General features: G+C 45.4%; 1 protein-coding gene across 5 annotated transcripts in view; it reads left to right on the forward strand.

Moving 5' to 3' along the window:
* The first annotated feature begins 4,015 nt into the window (after positions 1-4,015).
* The window catches only part of Dyrk1a (dual specificity tyrosine phosphorylation regulated kinase 1A), a 120,724-nt gene continuing 97,361 nt past the window's right edge, over positions 4,016-27,378 (forward strand). For 3 of the 5 annotated variants that reach the window (XM_076943189.1, XM_076943191.1, XM_034514941.2), the window contains exon 1: positions 4,017-4,154. The gene's annotated coding sequence lies outside the window, so the exon portion shown is untranslated. Of the gene's footprint in view, positions 4,155-27,378 lie in introns of all 5 variants that reach the window. The other 2 variants (XM_034514937.2, XM_076943190.1) reach the window with 2 other exon arrangements.

Below are 27,378 nucleotides of genomic sequence, written 5' to 3' on the forward strand. Positions count from 1 at the left end.
TCACAGGCTGGGAGAAGGAACAGGCCTCAGTGCCAGTCAGTAGAGGAACTTGGCTGAGAGGAAGAGATTTCATATCTTCTGACAACTTGTTAGACCACCTTGCACAAGAGGAGCTCAGAGTTTGTTTCTGATGGGTGGGAGGGACAGTGCTCGGCAGGGACAGCTTAACTGAGCTTACTTTTTGACCTCTCTCCACTGGGCCTCCTTCTGTTCCTCTTCCTGGTATAGCTAAATTGAATTAATCTCCACATTCTCACTATTTGTCTCCTTAACGTGTTAGGTTTTAGGAGCCCAGGTTTTGATCCAGCACCTTCGAGGGGTGTTTACACCGTTACCCTTTCACGTTGTTATATTGTTTAAATGACCATAGTGGTTCAGTTTTTTGTTTTTGGACCTCAGATGCGGAGAACTATTAGCTTCTTAGTTCACATCCTATTATCAGCCTCGGTTTCTATAAGGCCTTCATCTTCCTTTGTTTTAGTATTTTATATACATGGATGGCTTTTAAAATCCCAACACTATGCAGTCAAGTACCAGAGTTATTCCATCAGTGCCAGTCTGTGGAGCTCGAGGGGGAGGGGGAGAGGGAGGGGGAGGGGTTGGATTGCAGGCCTGGCAGTGTCCAGGCTGAATTCCGGATTGTTTCCCTTCTCGCCTCGCCTGAGGGGCAGAGGTGGGAAGAGAGCCGTTCACTTGTCCTTGGAATATTTGGTTTAACTCCCATCAGGATTCCATCTATTCAACCTAATGGGTTTAAAATAGTGCACCACCGAGACGTTCACTAACAGGATGTGAAGGAGCCAGGAGAAACCTTGTTGGCACCCCAACAGGGTCTCCATCACGATTGAGGTGCAGACTTAACAGCAGGGAGGCATCTGTCCTTGGCCAGGGTTCAGTAGCCTCCAATTTTCCTTGCCACTTTCATCCCTTGCCAGTGGTCTGTTCTGTCTCTATGTCCAATTTGTTAAAAAGACATTGGTCATTTGGAATCTGGGTGCAGCCCAAAGACCTTAGTTTTTAACTAGATGACCTCTATGAAGATTTACTCTCCAAATAAACACTTTGGTGCGGTGGGATCACCAGGCTGCAAATACGCTTGGATTTGATTCCTGTTCTCACTGCTCATAGGTGGTGTCACGCCAAGGTGTCACTAGTCACCTGTCTTCTCTCTGTAGAATGGGATGGGTCATTTTCTGTGAGGACTGGGCACTCTAGAATGGGCTGGATGGTACTGAGACTAGGAGGATTGTCTTTGCTTTTCCATGTTCTCAGATGGGATTCTCCTATAAAACCAAAATTTTAATTTCTGTATCTGGTTAACACTAGACTGGTGCTTTTTCCAGAGGCTGCTGTGTCCCTTGGTTGTCACCAGCCATAATGTGCAGGCCACTTTATAGGTGACATCTATATCAAATACTTCCCAGCCCAGACAGACAACTCATTGATTTGTGTCAGGTAAGGTTGCCATAGTATGGGTTTGGGGGAGGGTGCATCTCCAAGATATGGGGACTGACACTTCCTAAGCCTGAGTATGTACAGCTTTGAGATTATGTCTCACACTGAGTGCCTTCTGGCTTGACCTGTTTCTTGAGACATTGTCATAGTTGGCCAGTGCTATCCATAGATTAAGCAAGTTTCCTCCTTTACCAGTTTTAAACATTTGATGAGGCTTTTAGTTTTCAGCATTGTGTTGGAAAAATGAACAAACACACAAACAAACAAACAACTCGGGTCAATGTGGTGAGAAGCCCAGAGGTGAGGCAGGAGGAAGAACTGGAGGAAGCTTGTGTTTGGGAAGGACCAGGTACTAACTTCTGTGAATCGGACACTCTTGGTCACTTCAGTTTCTTCGGATTAATTACGTTGTTTGTGGACTTTAATTATACCAACAGTGCAGCCAAAAGTATGTCTGTCAGATGCTGCAAATTTTTGATATCCAGGATAGTCTAAAGCAATTTATTTTCCTTCCCGTGCCCTAATTTACTTTAGTTTTGTTTTTTTCCCTTCTTGCCTTGCCTGTGTTAAGGTGAATAGCTGTTTCAGTGTATCAGTGGTGTACTATCTATAGGAGGTTTGTTGGAAATCACTGAAGGCAAGTGTTTCCTAGGGTCACACACTGCACGGAGACCAGTATTTGTGTTTTTACATTTGTTTATAAAACTGCATCTGTTGCAAAGAGCTTAAGCAAAACGTCAACACCAATATGGCAAACATCGTGTAGAAATCAATCCAGTTACTTTTGGTGTGCAACAGTGTATATACATATATACAAAAGTATCTTTATGTATACCCTTTTAAGCTACTAGCTAACGTTATTATTTTAGGATAGGAACAAAATACAATTTTAGCCAGTGGCTGTCTACTAATTACAAAGTAGCCAGCACAGGGGACTTCTGTGTCAATGGCCTGAGAGCACACCCAGCGGTATTTAGCCAGGCGGAAGACAGTAGCATAAATAAAAAAGAGGCAGAATTCCAGTAAAGATTCGACGGTTAAGGCCAAGTGGGCAAATTAAGAATCGGGAAACCGAGGTGACTTAAGACAGGCAAGAATCAAAAACAAAAACCAATCCCCGCTTCCCCCGAAGCCCTGGCGTTGGTCCTGGCTGAGCATTCCGATGGAGAAGCCGGGGAACCGGCGCCCGGGAGCGTGCCCAGCCTGGAAAGTTTCTGCGCGGTCCGCGCGCGGGCACGGTCCGAGCAAGGTGGCGGTCGCGCGCCGGCCGCCGCGGCCGGAATTCCGGAGGTGAGCCGGACGCCGGCGATCGTCCTGGCCGGCGCGGGCCCGGTAGGGCGAGGAGCTATCGACGGCGGCCTCGCCGGGCTGCGGGGTGGGCGGTCTGCCTTCCACTCCCCTTCCCTCCCGGGCCGCGCGGGCGGGGCTGCGGGCTCGAGGCGCGGGAGCGCGCTGCGGGGGCGCGCGCTGGCCCGGCCGCAGTCGGCGTGGGAGCGAGCGCGGGGGCGGGGCGAGGAGGCCGCGGGGCGGCCGGCGCTAGCTCGCGCACCGGCAGGCCACCGCCTCGCCCCCGTCCCTTCTCTTCCCTCCTCTCCCCTCCCCCGAGCGAATCACGCGCCCTCCTCTGACACTCGTAGCGGGCCCGAGCTCCGAATTTATCCTTCACGTGACCTGAGGGGGGTTGGGTGGTTGGCTGGGGGAGGGAGGAGAGAGGGGAAGGAGGGAACGGAATCTGCCGTTACCCGAGCAACAGGCCCCGCCCGCCGGCTTGGGGCCGGGGGGCGGGCAGAGGACGTCAGCACGTCAGCCGGGGTTTTGCGTTTTGATTGACAGTTGCCATAGCGACCGGGTCGGTCCGTCGCCATTTTGTTGGTTGGTTTTTTTTTAAACCCTTTCGCTTCCCGCCCGAATAATAATAAAAAGCCCCATTGGAGTGAGGCGGGGGTGGCGGCGGCAACCGCGGCGGGGGGATCCGGAGAGACTGCTGCCGTCGCTGCTGCCGATCGCGGCCCAGGTCGGGCTGAGAGAGCGGACTCCCCGAGCGGGGGTGCGGGCGCCACCGCCGCCGCCGCCGCTTGTGCTGCTGTTCCTGCTGCTGCTGTTGGTGCCGCTGCCGCCGCCGCCGCCGCCGCCGCCGGCGAGCGGGCGGGACCGGTGTGAGTGTGAGGGAGCGTGTGCGAGGGCGAGTGTGCGCGCGGTGAGTGTGCGCGAGTGTCTGTGCGGGATCGGGGGCGGGCGGTCCGGGCTCTCCTGGCGGAGCCGCCGCCGCCGCCGCCGCCGCCGCTCGGGCCCCGGCGCTGCTCGCTGCGCAGCTTCGGAGCGCGCGCCATTTTGTGAGATTTCCAAAATCCTCGTCGGGAAGAAGCGGCCGGCAGCGGCCGCCGCTCGGCGCCCGGCCTCGTCGCCGCCGCCGCCCTCCGCACCGGGCCGGGCCGGGCCCCGCCGCCGGCACTCGGGGGCCCGGGGACTGCGGTATTTGCCGGGGAGGGGCTGTCGCCTCCCCGGCCGCGGGCGCCGCCGGCCCCGCCAGCCCGACGGACCCTGAGCCAGCGCGGCTGCGGCGCGGAGCCGGGACGCCGGGGGCGGAGAGAGGCGGCCGGGGCGGCGCTGGCTGCGGAGGCCGCGGCGGGAGCGCGGCGCGGGAGCTCGAGGCTGAGACTCACCGGAGGGAGCGGCGCGAGCGCCCCGCCATCGTCCCGGTGAGTGTCCGCCCCGCCCGGCGCGGCGCGGCCCTGCGCGCGGCTTCCCGGGGCCTGCGAGCCGGGCTCGCCAGGCCTCTAGCGGAGGGAGGGAGGGACCTGCCATCTTAGGAGCGGGCGGGCGGCCCGGGGCCCGGGGAAGAAGGCCGCGTCCCCGAGGAAAGTTGCGGCGGGTGGGACCCGCTGCCTCGGGCCGGGCCGGCGCCAGACCTCCACTGGCCGCCCGAGCGCAGGGGAGGAGGCTGTCTTCCTCCTCCTTCTCCTCCTCCTCCTCTTCCTCCTCATCCTCTGCCCCCAGCTCCTCCCTCGTCCCTCCTCTCGGTCCCCACCGGCGTGCGGAGCGGCCGGGTTCTGGGCAAGGACAATGCACGGGTTCAGAAAATGGGGCTGGCGGCCGGGAGACGAGGACGCAAGGCCCGGCCGGCGAAGGTCGGCAGCCTGCGGTCTGCGAGGCCCAGTGGGCCCGCGCCCGGGCCGGGGGACCCCGTGTGCTCGGAAGTCGGGAGGCGAGCGCGGGCGACCCAGGGCACCGGAGGGGCCGGGGTGACCTGCATAGCAGCGGGAGGAGACAGGAATTAGAATGGAGATCTGTGTAGCGCTACAAAACTTCAACATCTATTTATAGGCGCAGACCCACTCAGGCTCCGAAGGCCCCAGAGCGGCTGAATATCAGCACTTAGCTAGAGGCCCCTCCCTACCCCGAAATAGTTAAAAATGGTAAAATTCGTGAGTCAGTGACTCCAACGACTTGTCTTTGCCCAGCCCGAGATGATATGACTCCTGTCGTAGAGGTGCAGCATCATTTGCTTCCTGAGTTCTGCCATATCCCCAGAAAATATTCCATGTAACTGTTTGCACACTCATAGATTAGTGCCAGGCCTTTTAAACTACAGTTTTATATATTGCCTCGAATAACCTCCCAGTTGGAAATGTTACCCATTTTACAGATGAGCACACTGAGCCTAAAGGTGGGCAGTGACTAGTCCAAGGTCATACAGCCAGGACTCCAGGAGGCCTATGTCAGTTGTCAGCCTGGGTTTCTGATCATTGGGTCCTAACTTATTATTAAGTACTGTGTGATGACTCAGGGCTGTAACCTAGAGACTGTTTGGGTACAGGTTTTGGTGAAGTTAATTTAGGGTTTGCAGAAGTACGGTTTAGAAGAGCCCTTGTAATGAAACTTGTCACTCCCCAAAGTAAACTAGTCTGCTTTTGAGCGGAAGAATTGAGACCACTGGTGCATTTTGTTCTTTGCATTTAACTGATACCGTATAGAGTTCTTTTTGCATATTGATAAGTCATAAAGTTTGGTGCGAAGTTATTTTTTTCTTTAAATACATTTCTCTTTTGACACTTAGTACTCTGCATGTTAAGAATGACTATTAGGTACTTTGATTTGAGATGTTAATGTTAACAATGTAGTGATGTTACCTTACTTTTTGTTTGTTAAGTTTCTTTTTAATTGTCTTAAAGAATTACATTTTAAAATAGACTGTAAGTGGGAGGCAGGAGCTCAAATTTTACTTGTCAAGATTCAGAGGAATAATGGTTCAGAAGGTTTATTTGGTTATATGGATTTTCAGGGTACATGTCTTAAAGAACCCTGCCCTTCGGAGCGTCTGCCCTGGCATGGTGGTGGTGTCTGTGGTACTGTCCAAATAGAGTTAGACTTCAGACCTTGCCAAAAAGTTAAAATACTCATGTCAGCATCTACACCAAGTTCTTCTGTAAAAATGGCCACAGAAAGTTTCTATTTACCTCAGAGAGGCATAAATTCAGAAATTATTCTAGAAGTGTTGCCCCCGTGTCTGTTAGGCACGGACACACATTTCATGTGCCTGGTGGATGTTGAAGACCTTGTTTTCATTTGAAGGAATAGAATTGAAGGGATAATAATTATTTGTAAGGATAGGAAATTGACCCAATGGACCTTCTTGAAGACACTTTGGTGTGTGACCTGTTAAAATTTTAACCTCAGCCATTGCTATGTGCTAGGGGTTGAAAAATAACATTCAAGAGAACATGGATAGTCAAGAAGACCCTAGGCTAGACCCTAGGCCAGAGAGATCTCCCTGGAGAGTGTGCTGTCACTGAATTTTCTTCATGCTGGATTTCTGTGCTTGTGACTCACAGATGAGAGTGAGGAGTGGTGAGCCCAGGAGCTCAAGTCTGCAGTGCAGTGACTGAGGGTGAAGCTAAGATTCCTTGTTTCAGACATGGCGTGAACTTTGTCATGGGTGTTATGTAACTGTCAAGGAAAAAAAAGTACTGTGTGTGTTTACTTTGGGTATTACTTTAAACAGTTTTTTAATAGCACAGAAATTTAAATAGCACAGAGATGTTACAGAGTGTATGGTTGGCAAATGTCTGTTCCAGAAAGAAATTTTGTATAGAATTTTGGATGACCAAGAACTATTTTGTCCTTCAGGACATTATACATAATAAGACTCATAGAGGGAGGGCTTAATTTGTGAATCTCTTGCTACTTGTGATCAGATGTGTGTTCATTTTCCATTTTCCTCTTATTTGCACCTGCCAGCTGGTGTCCCTCTAACCAGCAACTCTTCTCCTTCTCAAGAAGGAGCTTAGCCCTCAAACCCAGCAAACACCAGGAGTTTCCAGGTCTGTCAAGAACTTGACTGTGTACTTGCAGCTATTAGTCTTAATAATTCTGTGGTATTTCTAAACAGTAACTTGGCCCTAACACTCTACTTTGTGTTGAGTGTTTGTCTACTTTCATCTTGGACATAATAGACAGGGTCACCTGTAACCAGTTTACATGTCACAGCTGTGGGACCAAAGTAGTAATGTATGGAGTCTTCTAAAGGCTGGGACCCTGTGCTACCCTATTGGTTGCTGTGTTTGATGGCAAGACAGTCTGTGGTAATTCATAACCCAATGCTTGCACAGGTTGGGATTATAAAATATGAGGGTTAAATTTGGTGTTTAATTACTTGGAAAAAATTATTTAATTATTTTAAGTTATCTAAGGTTGTCCCTAAATGAAGGCATCTTTTGAAATTATGCTTCATATCAACTTGATAATGTTAAGCTGGCGTGTAAAATCTTTTGCTGGGTATGTGATCGTTGACTGCAGGTGTCACATGACTAGTAAAGGTTTACAATATTAGCTAATGCAAGCATTTTTTTTTTTAAATTTTAGTTTCTTATTTGTATATAAAAACAAAATTTGACTTGGAGGTACATTGAATTAAACAGTTGTCCCTTTTAAGGTTATATTTTGGCTTTGAAATTCTCCTTTGAGAATTCTGTGATGAGTTACAGTTCTTGGTTGAGAGTAGAACCTTATGTTGGACATGTAACCTGATTGTGGTTCTACCAAGGCAAGCTTGTGCTGACGGAGCCAGGCTGGACTCTGGGCAGTTAGTTCTGGATACATGCCATTTTCCTCAAGGATGATTTTTTTTTAATGTATGTTATTATTGTTAATAAGCTAAATTTAAATGTTACTAAGCTAAAATATTTTTTGACTAAGGGATATGTATGTGTATGTGTGTAATATACAGTAGTCATGTAAAAGTCATGTCTTGATGATGAATCATTTTACTATACAAAATTGAAATCTCATAATTGAGATGCTTTGCTTTGTGGGAGCCTGCTGTGATGGTTTGACATGGTTTGAAACCAGCATTTAGAAGACACCAACTCTTTAAACAACATCTTAATAGGTGAACACTCCTAGCTTTTGTTTGTTCCTCCTGCTTTTCTTTTTTTAAGTTTAAGAAACAAAAGAAATTTTCAGCGATTAGTTGATTTTTATTTAGAACTATTTAATGGGATTTATGGCTAAGGTTGTGTCTTGGGTATGTCTGGGTAGGCTGCTGACACTGGCATTGGAGAGCTTCGTGATACCTGGTTCGGAGGAGTACTTTCTTCAAGTACTTGTAGGGAGTGATTTCAGGACCCAGGCTCAGTATGGGTGTCTCCCTGTGACAGGAGGTTGGCAGCTTTCGTGTTCCTGTGCAGATGGGTGAATGGTATTTCTCTGCTGCTTCCCTGTCTTCTTTCCAGACACTCACTCTTCTTTCTCTGCATCACTGCCTCAGGGATGCCTTTCCTGCCCCCACTCCCTGCTCCCTCTCCCCTTAGCTGTGTTGAAAGTTAAATCTAGGACTTTACACACACGAGGCAAGCATTCTCCACAGCCTCCCCGACTAGAGCCAAGCAGGACTCTCCTGTCTTTCACAACCTTTATTGCTGATAGCTGTAGAATGAGTCATGCTGATTTATAAACACTTTTTCCTTTAATGTCTGTCTCCTCCTCTCCATTAGATTGTCCATCGGACGACAGGGGCTTCACCCTCTCCCCCATGCGCTATTGGTCAGATTGAGTCATGTGATCATACTTAGCTGCACAGGAGGCTGGGATTTGTGGTCTTTGGGAGGGTGGCTGTTTATTTGGCTGAGAGTTTGCTTCTATAGACAGGCAGAATGAAGAAAAATTACACATTGCTTGTTCACTTGTAAATATTTTGGAAGAAATCTCTGGAAATAAGGCAGTTTCTTGAACAGTCACTGTTGAGTATTGGTCATTAAGCTTTTGTGCTATAGTTTGAAAATTCAGATTGTTCAGATACATTGTTGGATCTGTAATATATATATCTAGTCTGGTGAGAAGAATGAATCTGTACATTTTTTTGTAATGAAGATATTTGCTGGCTAATATTTTATTGACACTGTTTTCTGATAGAAACAATTTTTTATAGTTGTGATTACATCATATAAATAGAGTGTAAACTTTTGGATTTCCTCTTAGTAGTCTGCTCTGGGCCACACTGTATGTGTAGTCCTGCCAGTGACTACAGCAGGTAGTGCTAGACCAACATTGAGTACTGGACTAACACTGGCTGCTAGAGCAACACGGGTTTGGGCTCTCAGCATCTGTGAGTCACTAATGCTGTGAGGGTCACTCACTAGTCACTGATGGTAGCAGTGACTTAGGACACAGTCTTTCCTTGATGCCCCTCCCTGAGGTCATGGTTGTGACCTTTAACTATTAGTAGATCTAGTAGAACCCGGGCAGACTGACCTGCTCTCTTCTGGAGAAGTCGTCAGGTTTTTGGGATTCCCAAGCTCAGACATTTTTGTATAGTTTTGGATGACCTCTGAAATGAGCTTTGTTTATAAGGACTCCAGGTCATCCTGCAGCACAGACATCTGAGAAAAGCTCTGAGGAACTTGATTCATCTGGCCTTAGAGAGGAGGAGTGCAGAGAAATCAGGTGTCTGAACTGCACTAGAACTGGCTGCGCACTGGGCGGTGGTGGTGTACGCCTTTAATCCCAGCACTTGGGAGGCAGAGGCAGGTGGATTTCTGAGTTCGAGGCCAGCCTGGTCTACAGAGTGAGTTCCAGGACAGCCAGAGCTACACAGAGAAACTCTGTCTCGAAAAACCAAAAAAAAAAAAGAACTGGCTGCGCTAGCTGGGGATCTTCTGATTTCTGGTTTGTTCTTTGTAGATGGAATAAATAGAGGACAAGGGTTTATGGTGCATCAACATTTACAGGGTAGCTGTCAGTCTCAGACACAGTGCTCTTCATGCAAGGAGCTCAATCCAAGGGAATGCTTGGTATGATTAATTTTCTTTTAGCCCCACAGAAAAATATTCAGCGCGTTAGTCAGAGGAATATTTAAAGGCAAGAATTGAGGTTTTTATGAAGGTATGTTTAGTAGCAGAACTCTAGTGGGTAGGTCTGTGATGGATAGATTGGTGAGACCTTGGTGTGATTAGATAGACACAAAGCTTGTGTCCTTGAATTATTACTTTGCTTCTTATATGGTTGCTTTTAGTTTTTACTTGTTGGAACTCACGTCATTAGCTTCTCTAATTGGAAATGGACATAGGCTCAGAGGACTACCCTTCCCTATAACCAGGCTAGCACTATTTTATCATTCAGCTGGCCGGCATAGGAGTCAGAGGTCAGCACCCACACTGACAGGAGACTTGAGATGGGAGGAAGAGTGTGTCACGTATACTTTTTTCTGGGGAAACATAGTGTCTGACAGCTTCACTTGGTGGGATTAGGAGAGGTATTGGGGATTGGTCCTGGGTAGGGTTAGGAGAGGCTTCTCTGGGGTTAATGTTGGTATCTTCTAGTTGTTGGAATGTGGTAACACTCTTGGGGGGGGTTATTCCATGTAGGACTTTCTGGGGTTGTGTACCAGACAGAGTATCCGTCTCCTTAGTGTCTTCTAGCATGAAGGGTTTCTATGGTAGCAGCATAGCAAGCATTTAATGTAGTTCTGACCACACAGGCAATTCTAATCTTTAAAGATCAACAAGGGATATACACTCAGATTTAAAAAGTGAACTGCTATGGAATGGTGTCATCCCCATTCTCATGGGCCCATATATGGTAACTACTCACAGGTTTTGTTTTGTTTGTTTGTTTATTTATTTATTTATTTTGTTTTTCAAGACAGGGTTTCTCTGTGTAGCCCTGGCTGTCCTGGAACTCACTCTGTAGACCAGGCTGGCCTTGAACTCAGAAATCCGCCTGCCTCTGCCTCCCAAGTGCTGGGATTAAAGGCGTGCATCACCACTGCCCGGCACATTACAGCTTTTCACTTAAACTTCATACTTGTCAACTGACTGTCACCCCATCCGTGTGTGTGTGTGCGTGCGTGTGCGCACGCGTGCACGAACGATGAGTGTGACTAAACTCTGAACCAAGGGTATCACCTGCTGTAGGCCACTGCTGCACCACTGAGCTACACTGTGTAGCCCCTTCTCTTACTCTGAGGCTGCGACTTACTAGTGTCTGTTACTAGCCTTGGCTTCAGTCTGTGTTCCAGGAAGGCTTTGCGCTCACATCTTCCTGCTTCAGCCTCTGGAGTAGCTGGGGTTATAGGCCTGTATCACCTGGCCTGGCTTTTTATTTATTTATTTTGGTGACAGGCTCTCTAGTCCTCACTGGTCTGGAGTTCATTATGCAGCTCACCCTGGCCTCAGACTCACAGCAGTCCTCCCGAGGTCTCTCAGGAGCTGCGGCTACAGGACTGAGCTACCGGACCTGACTTCCATGTATGTGCTCTTTTTCTTTTCTAAGTTGTTTTTGTTTGTTGTTTCTATAAAAAGGTCTTACTGTATATGTCTCATTGGCCTGGAACTTGCTGTACAGACCAGTCTGGCCTTGAACTCACAGAAATCTGCCTAATTCTGCCTTGGTGTGTTAGGGTTAACATGTGTGCCACTTTCTTTAAAATATTAAAGAATATTGTGTGTCTGTATGAGTGTATGACACATTTGTGTAAGTGCCTTTTGGTGCCAGAAGAGTGTGTTGGATCCCTAGAGCTTATGGGCAGTTATGAACACCCCAGATGGATGCTGGGAACCAACTGGGTTTCTCTGGAGGAGCAGTATCTTGATGGGATCTCACGTAGCCCAAGCTACCTTGAAATCCTTCTCCTCCTGCCTCAGGCCCTGGAGCATTGTTATAGGCGTGTTATAGGTGTGTGTTACCATGCCCGCTTTATGCCATGCTAGGGTTAAATCTGGGGATTCATGGGTTACAGGCAAGTACGCTACCAGATGAACTACACTAGCCCTTGTCAGATTTTGTTCTGTTATTTTTGTTTGTTTTTAACTTTGATTTTGCTTGTCATTTTATACATATGCTTTGGTTTATTTAGTTCTCATGAAGGGATATTAAAAGTGTTCTCATACTTCACTTTTAAACAGTGCTGCTCTAAGCACACTTACTGGTACATGCAATTGTGCTCTGAGCATCTGCTGTAGGATACCTGTTTATGAGGAAAACTGTGTACCAGCTATAAGCACATTTGAATGTCTGCTGCCACATTGTCTTTTCAAATAGAATACAGTGTCTGTGTTTACAGTCAGTGTCTGGAGAGCGCAGTTTCCTTTTTCTAAAAATTTTTATTATTTATTTATTTATTTATTTTGTTTTGTTTTTCTGAGGCAGGATTTCTCTGTGTAACAGCCCTTGGCCTTGGCTGTCCTGGAACTCATTCTGTAGACCAAGCAGGCTTCAAACTCAGAGACCTGCCTGCCTCTGCCTATGAGTGCTAGGATTAAAGGCCTCTCTGTGCCACCACACCCAGCTTTTGTGTTTTTTCATTCTTAGGAGGACAGATATTTTAAAATTTTAAGTATTTGACATTTTGTTTGGATTTGCTTTTGTTTATGACTGAAGGCTGAATTTGAACACCTTGAATTGCACTCTTAATTCCTCCACCAGCCCCCAATACCATTATGGTCCTAGCCCACCTGAAATTCCCTTGTCTCAGCCTTCTGACTGCTGGGATTACAGACAAGGACCCCATCCTGGTTTAAGGCCTGTGTTTTAAATAACAAAATATTCATTCTTTGTTAAATACATGGTTAAAGATAGAGTTGATTATTTTCTGGTTTACTTTTATTCTGTTGAATAATTGATGCTTTGATAAATTTTAAGAGTCTACAGGGTCTTCCTTCTCAGTTGAGGTAACATCAGTGTGTCCTCTGTGTGAGGGGTGAGTGGTGGTCTCTGTTTATTGTAAAGGGGAGGGGGGTTCTGACAGCTTTCCAGAGATGTGTTCCAGGAAAGCTGGGTATCCCGGGCAGTGGTGGCGCACGCACGCCTTTAATCCCAGCACTTGGGAGGCAGAGGCAGGTGGATTTCTGAGTTCGAGGCCAGCCTGGTCTACAGAGTGAGTTCCAGGACAGCCAGGGCTACACAGAGAAACCCTGTCTTGAAAAACCAAAAAAAAAAAAAAAAAAAAAAAGAAAGAAAAGAAAAGAAACTGACTTTGGAAAGGAAAAAGTTGTTTCCTACTTTATAGTTGGAGATGCAGAGTGGCAGACTGTGTGAGCACATGCCAGGCTCTTAGTGTGGCAGAGTGTGTGAGCACAGTCACACCAGGCTCTTAGTGTGGCAGAGTGTGTGAGTGCAGTCACACCAGGCTCTTAGTGTTCTCATGGAAATCTCATGCTGTATTGATTTGTACATGTATCTTAATTAGAAGACTCATCCTGTGTGCTGATAAAGCTATTGTTTAGGCAGGATCTCACTACATTTATGTGTATGTATGTATGTGTGTGTGTATGAATGTAGACATATTCATATGTACATGCACATACACATGGCTGGCTTGGACCTCACTATGTAGACCAGGCTGACCTTGGACTTACTCAGAGTTGCCTACCTCTGCTTCTTGAGTACTGGGGTTAAAAGTGTGCACCACCATGCTGATTAGAACTGTTTATTGAGCACCAAAGAGTGCCAAAACAGGTGACTGGAGCCTGGAATCAGCTCTAAACAAGAGCCATGGTTGCCTTTGCCATCATGGAATGTTCTGGTGGGTAAAGTACTTTACAGTTAGATATAAGGATAGAGAGCGAGGATATAGTCTACAAGAGCCAGAAACAAATCCTTAGTTAAAGGGACATAGGATCTGCGGTTTCATACCTTTGAAGGTCAAAAAATATTTTAGAGTCCTTTTGAGAGTTAAGTTTGAGCTAAACAATACTTAGATATAAATAGGGCACTAGTCCCTGAGACAAATATTGTCTGCTGAGAAGTTTGTTGTGATTTGATAATTTTTGCTTAAAAACTGTCATTACAGTGGTGATTTGTTTTTTGCTTTATCTTTGTATCACACACATTCCTTATTGATGGATAATTCCTTTTGAGATAGAAAAGATTCTGAAAGTTCTTTAAAACAGCATGGATAAGAAAATGAATAGGATCTCACTGAGTTCACTCTAATTATGTACATTCTCTTAGAGTGATCATGTAGCACAGTTAAAATGTTGGTGAGTCTAGGTGAGGTCCCCTGGGAACTGGAACTGGCCAGCAGCTGCTCAGCAGCGTCCCAGTTAGGTCCAGAGAGGAGGAAGAAAGAAAGGGAAGGGAGGGTCAGGACTCCTGGCAGACCTTCCACGAGTCCTTCATAGTTTGGAAAAGACCTGTTTGTTCAATAAGTAAACAATAGAGCCCTGTAAGGGATGAAGGCCTATGGAGACCAGTTAGGGACTAGAACAACTTCAGCTTGAAAGGGAGTTCAAGTGGGAGAGGAATTTGGTTGTCTTGAGAAGCAACATTTCTTTGTTATTAAAAAACAAAAAAACCCTGCTGGCCAGAGGTTGTGGTACTCAGGTTATAGAAGCTTGAGGTCAGCTTCTGGAGCTTTTCCTTAGGATCTACTCACCTTCTGTTTTGAGACAGCCCCTTTCCCTACCCAGAGTTCTTTGAGGAGGTTATTGTGGCCGGCTGGTGATTCGTCTGCCTGCCTCTGCCGCTACAGCACTGGCTTGATGGGTGTGTGCCACCATATGCCACCATATCTTCTTCTTTTTTTTTTTTTTTTTTCATGGGTGTTAAGGTCAAACTCAGAACCTAGTGCTTGCATACTTATAATTTTAGCATTCAAGTAGGTGCTGGGCATCACGCAGGACTGGAGGCTGCATGAGTTACTCAATGAGGCTTTTGTCTTAGAACAAACAAAAGACCAAAAGGAAAACTAACCCCTTCCCCCCCAAAACAAACCAAAACCCAAAGCCTTCCTTAATGGTGTTGTGACTTGTAATGGACTAAAGGAGACATAGAAAGGTGTCCTTGCCTAAGTGTCCTGTCCCAGGTGACTGACTCGCCCTTCAGCTCCGTCTCTGCACTGCCGTCTCGGTCTTGGTTGTACTTGTTCAGTAACTTGTTTCCTCATTCAGTTTTAGCTGAGAAATCCCTTTATTGGGGAAGCCTCTCCCCCAAACCCCCAAGTTACTCTTTAGTCTGTAAAGTTGCGTGTCTGCTCTTTGTTCATAATACTTTAAAAAAATTAGTCACTTTTTTTTAGTGTTTGTTTGATTGACCCTCTGTAGAAATCAGCTGAGTTTTTTTTTTTTTTTTTTACCTTCAGTAACTTGCAATCATAGGCATTCCAGGTACCTAGTACAGTTTAAGCATGAAATAAATGCTTGTTGAATGAATCAGTACATCTTAACTTTTCTTCTTTAGTTAGTCCCAAGGAATAAAGAGTAGGGAAGGGAATTTGGAAGCATAGAAAAAGGCAGAGGCGAAGCTTGGTAGAGATGGATAAAACTGGAGTTGAGATGTGTCGGCACACTTAGACCAGTTTTGAGGCAGGACTGTAGTGAGCTGAAGCTTTATAGTGAGTTCTGGGCTACAGGGTGAGACTCTCCTTAAAACAGAAGCTCCGGGCAGTGGTGGCACATGCTTTTAATCCCAGCAGAGACAGAGGCAAAGGCAGGCATATGTGTGTTCGAGGCCAGTCTGGTCCACACAGTGAGTTTCAGGATAGCCAGGGCTACACAGAAAAACCCTGTCTCAAAAAAACAAAAACCAAACCAAAACAAGCAAAACCCAAAAAACCACAAAAAATGCCATGCACAGGAGGAAGAGAATTACTTATCTGTAGATAATTGCTTATAAATACCTACTTTATGTTGAGACAAACTACGGAATGTGGGAAGTGGAAAGATGGGGCCTTCTGTATTAAAGGAATAGCCTATTTTAGTAGTTAATTGGAGTCCATACAACTCTTGTGGATATTTGGAGCGGTTTTATCGATTGACTGAGACAGGGTCTTACCAAACAGCCCAGGCTGGTGTCAGACTGCATTCTTGCCTCAGCCTCCAGAGGTGCGCACCCCAGAGGGGCACTCTGCCTCTCCTACTAGGGCAGCTTAAAGTCTGAGACGAATCAGCTTGGATGATAAAATTCCTTACTCCTAGCCAATGTCACTCCTAGTGACATCATTCAGCTAGAACCTAGATCCAGCTTTGTTGTAGGTCTCATACGCACATTTGAGATAAATCCAGCTTTGGAAGGTGACAGAAGATGAAGAGAGGAGAGTAGGGATGCCTTTTGGCTGGGATCCCACTTGGGGTTGTTTGGGTGACAGAACAAGAGTGAGGCCAAGTTTACTTCATTAAGAGGTTTTCAGAAAGTGAGTCTTGTCACAATGTGAAGCTGCCAGTCCTGACAGGTGCAACAACTTTTTTTTTTTTAAGAAAAGATTTCTTTGTGTAGCTCTGGGCTGTCGTGGAACTAGCCCTGTAGACCATGCTACCCTCAAACTTAGAGAGATCTGCCTACCTTTGCCTCCCAAGTACTGGCTGGCTGGGATTAAAGCTGTACACCATCCCTGCCACCTGGATGCAACAGTTCTTTTTACGTTTATGAGGCAACATTTAAACAGGTTTTTATTCTCGGTGCAATTTCATGACTTTTATTAGTGACGAGCTTCCGTAGTCAATACTTGGAAAAGCAAACATTTGGGTAACTTGTTGAAGATATCCCTCCTCCCTGTGCCTGGCCCCTTGCTGGCTTCTTGGGACATAGTCATGGATCAGATTAATGTAACTGGTCCCTGCCCTCATGTAATGTTACTATGTTGTTAGAGCTCACTGGAGAGAAATGTTGGAAAAAATACGGGTTATACCTTGTACAAATGGTTTATGTCTTTGTTCTTGGGCTTAGCTTTGATAGTGACACTTTATACTTACTTAATCTCTGGCAAGGTGGGGATCAGGGTGGGGATGGCATGGGACATAGTACCAAGGTAAGATATAGATAGACCTGTTGGTAAAGCCTCCAACTTGTTGGCAGTTTGAGACAGCTAGCTCAAGCTGGCTTAGAATTCATGATAGATTGGACTGGCCTTGACCTGAGGGACCTCCTCCTCAGTCTCAAATGTGGGGATCACAGGCTGCTCTTACCACTTAGACCTGTCACATGGTTTTTTCTTTTTCAAGAAGGGCTCATGTAAACCGAGTTTCCACTATTTAGTAGTAGCAGTGACCACTCTCAGTCAGAACTCTGCGTTAGGCAAGCCCTTGGACAGGTATTTATTTTAGGTATTGTACCCTGTTCAGCAGCCCTGCAGTGTAGCTAATATTTGTATTTTATAAGTTAAACAAGTAGAGATGCAGGGAATTCAACTTGTTCCACATTGCTCATATTAGGTCCACACACTGCTAACTAGGTAAACAGCCCAGTTCAGCATTTTGAGGGAGGGCGGCCAGCCTGTAGCCTGTTTATCTAAGGGACAGAGAAGCTTAGTGGTCAGGCCTAGAGCCGTGTGGTCAGCTCATCGGGTCTTCTCACCACCCAGGAGAGTCCAGGAGCTCTTCCCTGAGTGGTAAGCTGGGAAGCAGAGCCCTGCACTGCTTGGGTCACCCGGTCCCCATCATCCTATGCTGGCTGCCTTGGGTGTCAGGCACATTGTAGAGTTGTGTTTAGTGGTAGTGTATCTATCCCAGAGGCAGCAGTGAGAGACTCTAGTTGTAGCGTTTACTCTCTGTTGTTACTGGTGTCAGGACAAGGGACAGTCGTTGAGTCTTGTTTTCTTCATTATCTTCATTAAACAGGATCTGTGGTTTGAATTTGGTCAGCCTAACTGTACCTTTGTACCTGACTATTCGCCTCTACAGATTTTCTATTAGTAACTTACTTTCAGGCTAGTAAAAGCCAGAGCTAGTTCCTAACTAAACCTACACTAGCCTATGCTAAGTAAGACAATCCTATGGTAGGTAGGTAGGGAGTTTAAGGATAGCCAGGGCTACAGTGTGAAATCCTGTTTTTTTTTTTTTTGTTTGTTTTGTTTTGTTTTGTTTTAAAAGTAATTGTGGCTTCAACCTGAAGTTAGTTGGTTTCCTTCATTTGCAGTATAGTTGAAAATAAACCTCCCAGTAGCACAGGGATGGCAGAAGGAACCAACCTTAATATGCAACACATAATAGTTTTCTCTTGCTGTGTAACAGTACCCTCAGAGTTAGCAGGGTCAGGGTAAAACGGGGAGTTGTTACTTCAGCTCCTGAGTCAGGTTCCTGAGGCATTTTAGCTGAGTCTTTTGTTCTAGAGTCTTAAAAATGGTGTGCTAGATTTGACTGGGGAAGACCTCTTACAAAGAAAGTATGCTGTTGCTGGCAATATGAAGACTGGCCAACTTTAGTTTCTTTCTACCATTTTGACAAGTATTTGTCTTAAAATTCTACCATGTAGTTCTTTCCAACTTAGCTATTACTTTACCAAGGCCAGAGTAGGAACCTCACTTGTGTTGACAGTCACATCTTAAAACCCTGGGAATGACATCTGTGTCACTTTTACTGTGTTCTCTTAGATAAAATCAAGCCCTGGCCCTGTTCACATTCAAGGAGAAGAGAGCAGGCGGGGTGAGCACTCGAGGGTTGTGGGGACCAGTGGAGTCTCTCTGGAGAGGTGGCAAAAAGGATGTCTGTGCTTCTGGCCTTCAGCTGTGGCTTTGAGTCCCTGGCCCTGTCTTCCCCAGCTACATACATGCATGGCTCAGCTCTTCAAGTCTGTGTCCTTGTGAATGAAGAAGAGGGTGCAGGTGAATGAGAGGCCTCTTCAGGCCATGTTGTGGTGTAGAGTCTCTGCTGGCTCATTGTTGGTGATGTCCTCCCTCTCTGCACCCAAGTGTTTCCTTGTGACGGTTGTAGATGGGTTTGTTGGTCCCATCTTTTTTTCCAGATCTTAAAAATGTCACAATTTTACAGTTCCATCTTTTGTTAGACCAAGTTGTAGTGTGTGCTTTCAAGGCCTAATGTACTGTACTGGTGTTTGGAGTTCTGACTTCTTAAATATTGGCTGATTAATTGTCAGGCTATGTTAACACCTCATTTCTTTGTGAGAATACTTAACTGCTACCATATGCTGCTCTGGGTTCTAGGGAAGTCAGTCACTTGAAGGTAAGATGCTAGCAACCTAACAAGCACTGTCAGGGCAGGCCTTTTTCCCTCTTGTCTGTGGTCACTGCCTTCTTTCTTGTAGTATTTTAAAAAGTCCTTTAAGCGGATTTTACTTGTGATCTCTCTGTTGCAGGTTGGTGAGCAGGCACAGCTCAGTGTGCTTGTCTTGTTTTGCATTGTTGTCCCCTGTGTTCCCACCCCGAGTGTGTGGGGTGGATTCGAGTTTCCCGCAGTCTGTAGGGTTTCATGGCTCTTACTGCATGGAATGAAAAACACTTTTATTTTTAAAATATTCAGATTCTGTTTGTAACTGATTCTAACTTGTCTTTCTTGGTTATTTTCTGTTTTCCTGCCTTACAGCTTTTATTCCATAGCTATTCTGACTAGTTTAATTTTCTTGTGTGCTAGCCTTTTCTGTTCCTTTAATCTTAGTTTTCCCTTGAGCATGTTGTCAGTGCTTTGAGATTGTCTATGGAGCATAGAACTGGCACGTAGCAGATGCTTCCTGCATTAAACAAATAATGCTACATTGTCTAATACAATGCTACTCAAACTTTGTGTTACTCATTATCATTTCCCAATGTTGTATTATCTCATTTAATTGCAGCTCAGTTCTGCCAGCCGTTATTCATCTTTCATAAATGCTGTTGAGCAAATGGCCCAAGGTTGCATAGCTGTTGATATGAAGGTTAGACTTAACAAGTCTATGTCTGTGTGCCTCTGTTAGGCTTAATTTTAGCTGGCTCTGGTTGGAGTAAAGCAGAAAATCATGTTCCTTCGGAGCCAGCATTAAATGCTTGTATTTCAGCCTTGATGGAGTGGGTGTGAGGGAAGCCAGCCTTAGTTACTCATAGATGTCCTCTTTAGTTTTTGCGACTTGGCAGGAGGGAAGCACATTTTTTTCCTGCTGTTTTCCCTAGCTTCTATCTCTGTTCTCATCTTATTACATGTATGTATAAAGCTGCTGATGGTGTTGGGGGCTTTCTCAGTCCATTTGTGCTGCTGAGACAGGACTTACCCAGACGGGGTGAGGTATTAACACTGAGGGTCGAATGGTCATTGAGTCAGAGGTGTGGACCAGTCACCAGCACAGTCAGTGCATGGTGAAGGCTTGCTCTCTTTTCTAGAATGTTTGCCTGCCTCTGCCTCAAATGGCAGGGCAGGCAGGTTATTCAAACCAAACATCTTGGCACTTTCCAACAAGCCCCATCTGTTTCCTTTAATGTTAAAAAAAAAATTCAAATTATGTGTGTTTGTTCATGTGTGTGCATGTCTGAGTGCAAGTACCCATGGATTCTAGAAGGGGGCACTGGATCTTCTGGATCACCTGATGTGGGTGCCAGGAATCAAATTCAGGTCCTCTGGAGGAGAAACAATGCTCTCAATCACTGAGACTTTCTCCAGCACAATCCCCAACTCTTAATACTGTCACGTTCTAACAAATTTTGGAGACGACACCAGTATTCAGACCTTAGAGCATGCTGTTGTAGTGCAGGTAGTGTGGATTGGATGAAGTAATCACAAGTCTTTGGGCTGAGAGATCCAAGATAAAGTACTAGCAGGTTCATTGGTCTGTAATGATGTAGTCTCTTGTTTCCAAAATGGCCTCTGACAGAGGGATGAGATGCTGTATCTCTCCCTGCCTCTCGCCTCTGTGTCTTTAATCTGGGGTCTTGACTCCCTTCTTTCTCAGTATTAACTGTTTGGTACAAGTGAGTATCTGTTGACATGCCGAAGAAAGCATGGAAGGCGGGATTCACAGCCTTTTTTCAGTTCAAAAAGACATTTGAGAAGAGGGAGATTGTTACTGTTAAACATCTTACAAACGAGCTCATTGGAGTCTTCCCCATATTTGTCAGTATGGGAAATGTTGAGTTCCTGCACACAGTTGCAGTGGCATATAGTAACAGCACTGCTTGTCTGCTGAGTGTTCAGGTCTAGATAGGATAATTTCTATTCCAAATGGTGCCTGCTTTCACTGTGCAGTCCAAGTTGACTCAGCCTTTACTTGTCTGGTGTCTGTCATCGTCTTCCACATTGCCTTTGCCCTCCCTGTCTTAGCCTTTCTCATAGATTGGGTAGTTGGGCTTCTTATGGAATGACTGGTTTCCAGAGGTTAGACAGTTAGAGCTGCCAGGCCATGTTGGAGCTTTCCTGGAAGCACATCACTTCTCATCTTCTCTAGTCTTGGGTCAGTCAGTCTCAGGGATGGGACCGTACAAGGTGTGGATGCTGCACTGGTGGTTGGTTGACTTCTCTGCCATAACAAAAGGTGACAGTTTATATTGGCCTTTTCAGAATTTCATTATATAATGATATAATTGTGTGTATCAGCTTTTAGCTATAAGTACATTGAAAGCAGTATGTAATTAATGTAATTTTAAATTCTCAAAATCAGTGAAATGATATTTAATTTTGATAGGATTCATAAGCACATAAGGATTGGGCAGAAGTGATGAGTACTTTTAATGGGCTTCTTAGTTCCATCTTACATGTCAAAGCACCACATTATAAGATAAAAGACAGGCTCTGTAGTTTATCAAATAAACCACCTCTTGGATCATGTTACAATTCATAAAACACCTCAGATGTTCCCACAGTAACCTATGGCTGTGTTTTGTACAAGGAAAAGAATAGCTAGGCAGTCTTAAGACTGACTATGTAATTGAAACTCAAACTGTGCACAAGTCCAACTTTTAAACAATGAACCAAGCAAGACACTGACTGCATCACGGAAGACCTAAAAGATTCTCCTCAGAGACACATTCATCTCCAGGTTGTCCTTCAGCCGTGGCTGTCTCTTCCAGGGAGTAAACCAGTTCAGTGTCTGCTCCTTTATAATACAGGTTGGTGGAGGAAAGGGTGGAAGAGCCCAGTGCCCTGATCCTGTAGAAAGAAGGAATGGGATGGCTGTTGACATCTGGCATGTTGGCTTATTTCTGTGTTTTGAACTAGATACAAATAGAACTGTGTTCCTAAGGAGTTAGGTGCTGGTGGACAGGACAGGCATGGAGAAGTACAAGAGTACTTTTTCCCCCAAGACAGGGTTTTTCTATGCAGTCCTAGCTGTCCTGGAACTCATTTTGTAGACCAGGCTGGCTTCAACCTACTCGCCTCTGCCTCCCAAGTGCTGAGATTGAAGGTGTGCATCAGAACTGTCCAGCAGAAGACTGATTTTTTTTTAAACCAGGCTATCTTTTATAAGAAAACTGCCAAAATGCCTATAATTTCAGAATCTAGTTATGGCATAACATTGAGGGCAGAGGCAAGGAGCAGACAGACAGTTCAAAGCAGTGCCCAACGGTTCCTGCTTCACTGTGCTTTTAAGTCTCCCTGCTCTGTTGGTATTCTTGCATTTATAAACATTTATTATAAACATCTGGTTTATAATCTTCTGATTAGTTTTTGTCCAGAATTTTATTCTCAATATTGTACTGCCTTAGAGGTGCCCTTGTGAAGTGAGTTAGCTGTACTTGATATCTAAACAGTAGTGTATAGGGCCCGTCGGCACACTAGGTAACAGATATGGAAGGCAGGCACTAGTCTCAAGGGGCTGCTGGGGTAGTTTACTCACTTTCTGTTCTGTTTTACTCTCATCCTAGTGGGGGGAAGGTGCTCTGCAAAGGAAAGTACGGGGACTGGGACGGGTCCACTCTATCCTGAAGCTTTAGATGGTACTTTTCATTTTCTGTTGTGGGAATTAAGATAGATGGTCATAACACTTGGAAAGAAGATGGGAAATTTAGCAGTAAAGTGTTAGCCACAGAAGTCCAACTAGTCAACCAGTATCTCTGTATTTTTCAGAGCACTTTGCATGTGTGTGTGTGTGTGTGTGTGTGTGTTTGTGTGTGTGTCTGTTGCCTGTAGAAGTCAGGAGAAGGCATTAGATCCCCTGGAACTGGAATTATGGATGATTGTGAGCTGCCATGTGGATTCTGGGACTTGAACCTGTCTCCTCTGCAAAGAAACAAGTGCGTTCCGACAGCGGAGCCACCTCTCCAGCCCCACTTTTTTAATCAGTCATGTATTTTACACAGAGTAAATTATTTCGGCAAGTAGTGGGTAAAAATGCTAAGGATAATGTAATGAAAGATGTGTGAAGTTAATCTGAAATATAAAACTCAACCAAATGTAATTGTATGTTTGCCTCAGGAGAGTCGTTGCAACCTTGTTTGTACTTAGATACACATTTAGTCTCTCTGCAGTAGAGGTCCTCCTGGAGCCAGCCCAGAAAACCTTCCTGAGTGTCATCTGGGCTCTTGGACTCTGGGTTCTTGTCATAAATTCTCACTTTGGCCTTGTGTCAAGATTGCCTAAGGATCTTGTTCAGCAAGAAGGCTCAGGCTATGCCCTCAGGAGACTGTGATGGTTCTGTCTCAGAATCTGAATTTTTAACAAGCCCCTCAGGGTGATTCCAATGGAGCTGTCAGTAGTGTGGGAGCCACTTCCTTAGAAAGTTGGTGTGTCATTTGCCTCATAGGAAAGTGCTTCTTTACCTCATAGGCTGAGGAGGAGGAAAACGGGTTGTATTCAAAGTTGTTTTATAAACTGAAAAGTAGCATAAAAGCTTTAGATAGCATTGTAAAATTGAATGTCTGCCTGCTGTTAGGATGGTTTGCCCAGAAAGGTAAGTTTGTTTCCTGTCAGAAATAAACTGGGAGGTACAGGTAGGTACAGGTAGGAATCTAGGCTTCTAGATTTTTGCATACTTGAGCGGGACTCAAAAAATGTTAGCCTTTTAGTTTAACTGCTCTTGAAAACAAATCATGAGTAGATAGTTTTGATTTTTCAGAGTTTGTAGGATAGTAGGTGACAGCTCAATGCCCTGAGTTGAATACACCGTGAATGTAGTATGCATGGAAGAGTCTGAGCTTTGGACTTTGGCAAGGTCAAGTTGAGTAAGATGTTCCTTGTCTGTAAGGAAGTTGAAGTGTACTGCAGGGGACTTAGAAATCATGATACCATAAGTGTTAAGAATTGCTTTCTTCTGTAATCAGAAAGAGATCATGTGAGGTGGTCTTTGTGTCAAGAGTCTAGCTAGAGACAGCAGGGAGCAGTTTGTCAGGAAGTGGGAGAGCCCTTTGCTGTGCTGTGGAGCAGTAACCAGGACCCAGCAGCACGAGAGACGGTGGGAAGCTTGCAGAAGTGAAGGGAAACTGCATCTCTATTCCTGTGGGAAGGCAAGAGGGATGCAGGTTATGTGAGTGGGTTCTTCGTATTTGCAGACTTTGTCTCAGCGGTCCTGGAGCAGAAAGAGACAGATGTCTATCTTAGTGCACATAATACGGAATTTTGAGAACCAGAAAGCAGCAGTTTGTTTTGATTGTGGCGCCAAATCTGGATTGTTTGTATATTTAAAATAAATGGCTTTTCTTAGTGAGACAGCTTCCTAAGCCTCATTGGGCTCTCTGCCTTGTCAGTACATTAGGTTTGGTTTGGTTTTGACAAAGACAGGATTGCTGCTAACCCATTGTGACATAAAGGATAGAGATCTATGGGTTTATTATCAAGCCGAGGCACAGGCAGGGGAAGAGCTCTGTGGAAAGCCCTGCAGCAGTTGGTACTGAGGCGTGTTCACAGGAGGCAGGTTCCTCCCTGCTGCTGACCCTGATGTGTCGCACTCACATTGGCTGCTCAGAATGGAACGTGGGAACTTGATGACTGATCCTGTTCAAGATGGGCTGACTGATTCTGTTCAGGATGGCCTCACTGGTGCTGAACCTGACTGAGCACAGGGATGTAGAGCCTACACAGGTCTTCATTAGCTGCCAGGGCTCACTAGAAAGTCCTCTGATGGACGTCATTCCAAACGAGCCAGACCTGAAGTGCTGGTTTCTACTTAAGACTGTAGAGCTCCCAGATCTGCTAGTGCATGCACTTGGAGTGTTTCTTAGGAGGCACTTCTAGAATGACTATATTGTATGAAAATTGGAAATGTTTTCTTAGCTCCTTGTATTATTAGTTTTTTGTGGCCGCTCTAAGAACTTTATGACTTAAAGCAACATAAATGTGTCCTGGTAGCTCTGGAGCTCAGCAGTCCGAAATGGCAACCACCAACCTGTCTTCAAGGAGGCTACAGGGCCTACAGGGCCAGGGCTGTGTTCTCTTGGGAAGCTGTGGGCGAGAATCCTGACCTTTTGGGCTAGCTGGTGGCTGTTAGTTGGCCTTTCTTGGCTGTATCAGTCTGGCATCTCCTTCTGAGGTCACATTGCCTCCTTTCCTGCCCATGTCATGTCTGCTGCTTCTGTCTTAGGGGACAGTGTGATGGTGTTTAGGACTCTGACAGTTGTGGACTTGTGGACCCTGTGCTTCTTAAGATCTGTCACTTAAACCGAATCTACAAGAGTGGTTTCCCAAATCAGCTACAGTTTCTAGGTTCCAGAGTCTTGTAAATGATTTGGAAGAGTAAGAAGATTGCATTTGAAACAGTAACTTTTTGGGTGATATATCTTGTAACTTTTCGATGTTAGTTTGATGATCCAAATTTGGAATCTGAACTGGGAGGCAGTTCTCAGTCTGTAAGATGTCATTTATAGCATTGAATTGAGCTTCTTTCTGTAAGTGATGGAAGTTAGTTCTTTTAGAGCTGGCTTAGGATGACTGATACTTTTATACCAGGTATTTATTAAAATGAGTCTGTTCAGGTGTTAACACCTGTAAAAAAGAGTCTAAATTTAGGGAGATAGTACAAATGCTGGAACCTGTTTAGTCACTCAGTCTGAGTGACTGAGGAGATTGTAGAGAATAGTGAAAAGTCTATGATCATACTTCTCCTGAAGATTTGTGCTTGAGTTGAAGATGAAGGTAGATTACCATTGTGTTCGCCCTGTGCTATATTCATGTAGTTAATTTTGGTGTGGGCTGTTAGCTTGTTTTAAATAAGGTATAAATAAATACTCTGCCCTGTTGACGAGCCCCACACTGAAAGCTGAGTGTGGTGAAGGAGGGGATATATCCTGGAATTCAACACTCTGGAGGCAGGAGGATTGACTTTACAAGGTCAAGGCCACCTTTAGTTCCAGGCAGCCAGCGTAACAATAAGACCCTTTCTCAAAACATTTAACAAGAAAGTTGGGCATCTGTGAGGTGGAAGGTGCCCTTGGAGAGCTTTTGCAGTTACGTGTGCATCCTTTTATCTGAGCATCCTACCTGACACATGTTTGGAAGTTTTCAGATCAGTGAATTCTAGTTTAAGCAAGTGACCTAAGGCTGAGGTACATGTCCATCCCCTAAGCTTTCAATGTGATGGATTGTCTGCTACCTTGACTTTGTGATGGAGAATTTGTGTCATCTTGTGCATGATAGTCAAGTTTCTGAAGTTCTGTGTTTTGAGGGTGTTCACATCTGCCTTTAGTATTTAGAGTCAGTATTGTTCCAAGTCCTGTTTCACATAACCCTTGCACTTCTCATGTGTAATGACCATTGAGTGGTGTTGAGTCTGTTACCTGCCCTTCCTGTGTTTGCTGGGGTCCTGCTTCTTACTCCTGTTTGCATTATACAATGAAAGCTTCAGCTTATACTCTTACTGGGTTCTGCCTTAGGCTTGTGTTATTAAACTGTCAGTTATTTCTTTTTTCATTTTGTGTCTTTCCCCCCCCCACCCCCCCAAACAGGAAACAGGGTTTCTCTGTGTAGCCCTGGCTGTCCTGGAATAGACCAGGCTGGCCTCGAACTCAGAAATCTTCCTGCCTTTGCCTCCCAAGTGCTGGAATTAAAGGAGTGCGCCACCACTGCCTGGCTAGTCAGTTGTTTCTTAATGAAATTAATGAGACAGTAAATCATTTATGAAAATTTATCTACTTTTTCTGTTGTTTTAGTGTAGATTTGAATTTCCATGTATCTTTTTTATTTGTTTAGACTGAAGAACGCTTTTTTTCTTTTAGATTTATCTATACATATGAGTGTTTTACCTTTGTGTATGTTTGTGTGCTATGTATGTTCCTCATTCCCACAAACGTCACAATGGGGTGTCAGATCCCTGGAACTGGAGTTACAGGTGTTTGTGAGCCACCATGTTGGGTGCTGAGAATCAAATTCAGGTTCTCTGCAAGAGTAATACATGCTCTTACCCCTCCCTGTAGAGCATCTCTCCAACCCCAGAGGAACATTCTTTGACATCTCTTATAGTGTTGGTAGTCAAACATTTATCTACCAGTGTCTGTGTGTCCCTTGTTTGAATGTGAAGAGTTGGAAGTTGCTATTTTCCTAGCACTGTGGTGCTGTGGCTGCTGTCCTCACAGGTGGCTCTGAGCACTTGGCTGCTCACTCGCTAGTGTTGCTTTCCCTGGGCTGCTTTCAAGACACTGCATCTCTAGTTTTTAACTGTACATTAGTGATATGTGTGGGTATGCCTATACTGTTGAGATTTGTCTGCCCCTCTATCTTTGGTTTCATTTTATGTGTGTTTGTATTTGATGCTTCTCAGGTCTCTAAGGACTCTTCTCATCTTCTTCTGTTCTTAAGACTGATCTGCCATCAGGTTTCCCAAGTGTGTGTGTGTGTCTGTCTGTCTGTCCGTCCATCTGTCCCACCC

Source organism: Arvicanthis niloticus, chromosome 12 (assembly GCF_011762505.2).
Source record: "Arvicanthis niloticus isolate mArvNil1 chromosome 12, mArvNil1.pat.X, whole genome shotgun sequence".
Taxonomy (NCBI): Eukaryota; Metazoa; Chordata; class Mammalia; order Rodentia; family Muridae; genus Arvicanthis; species Arvicanthis niloticus.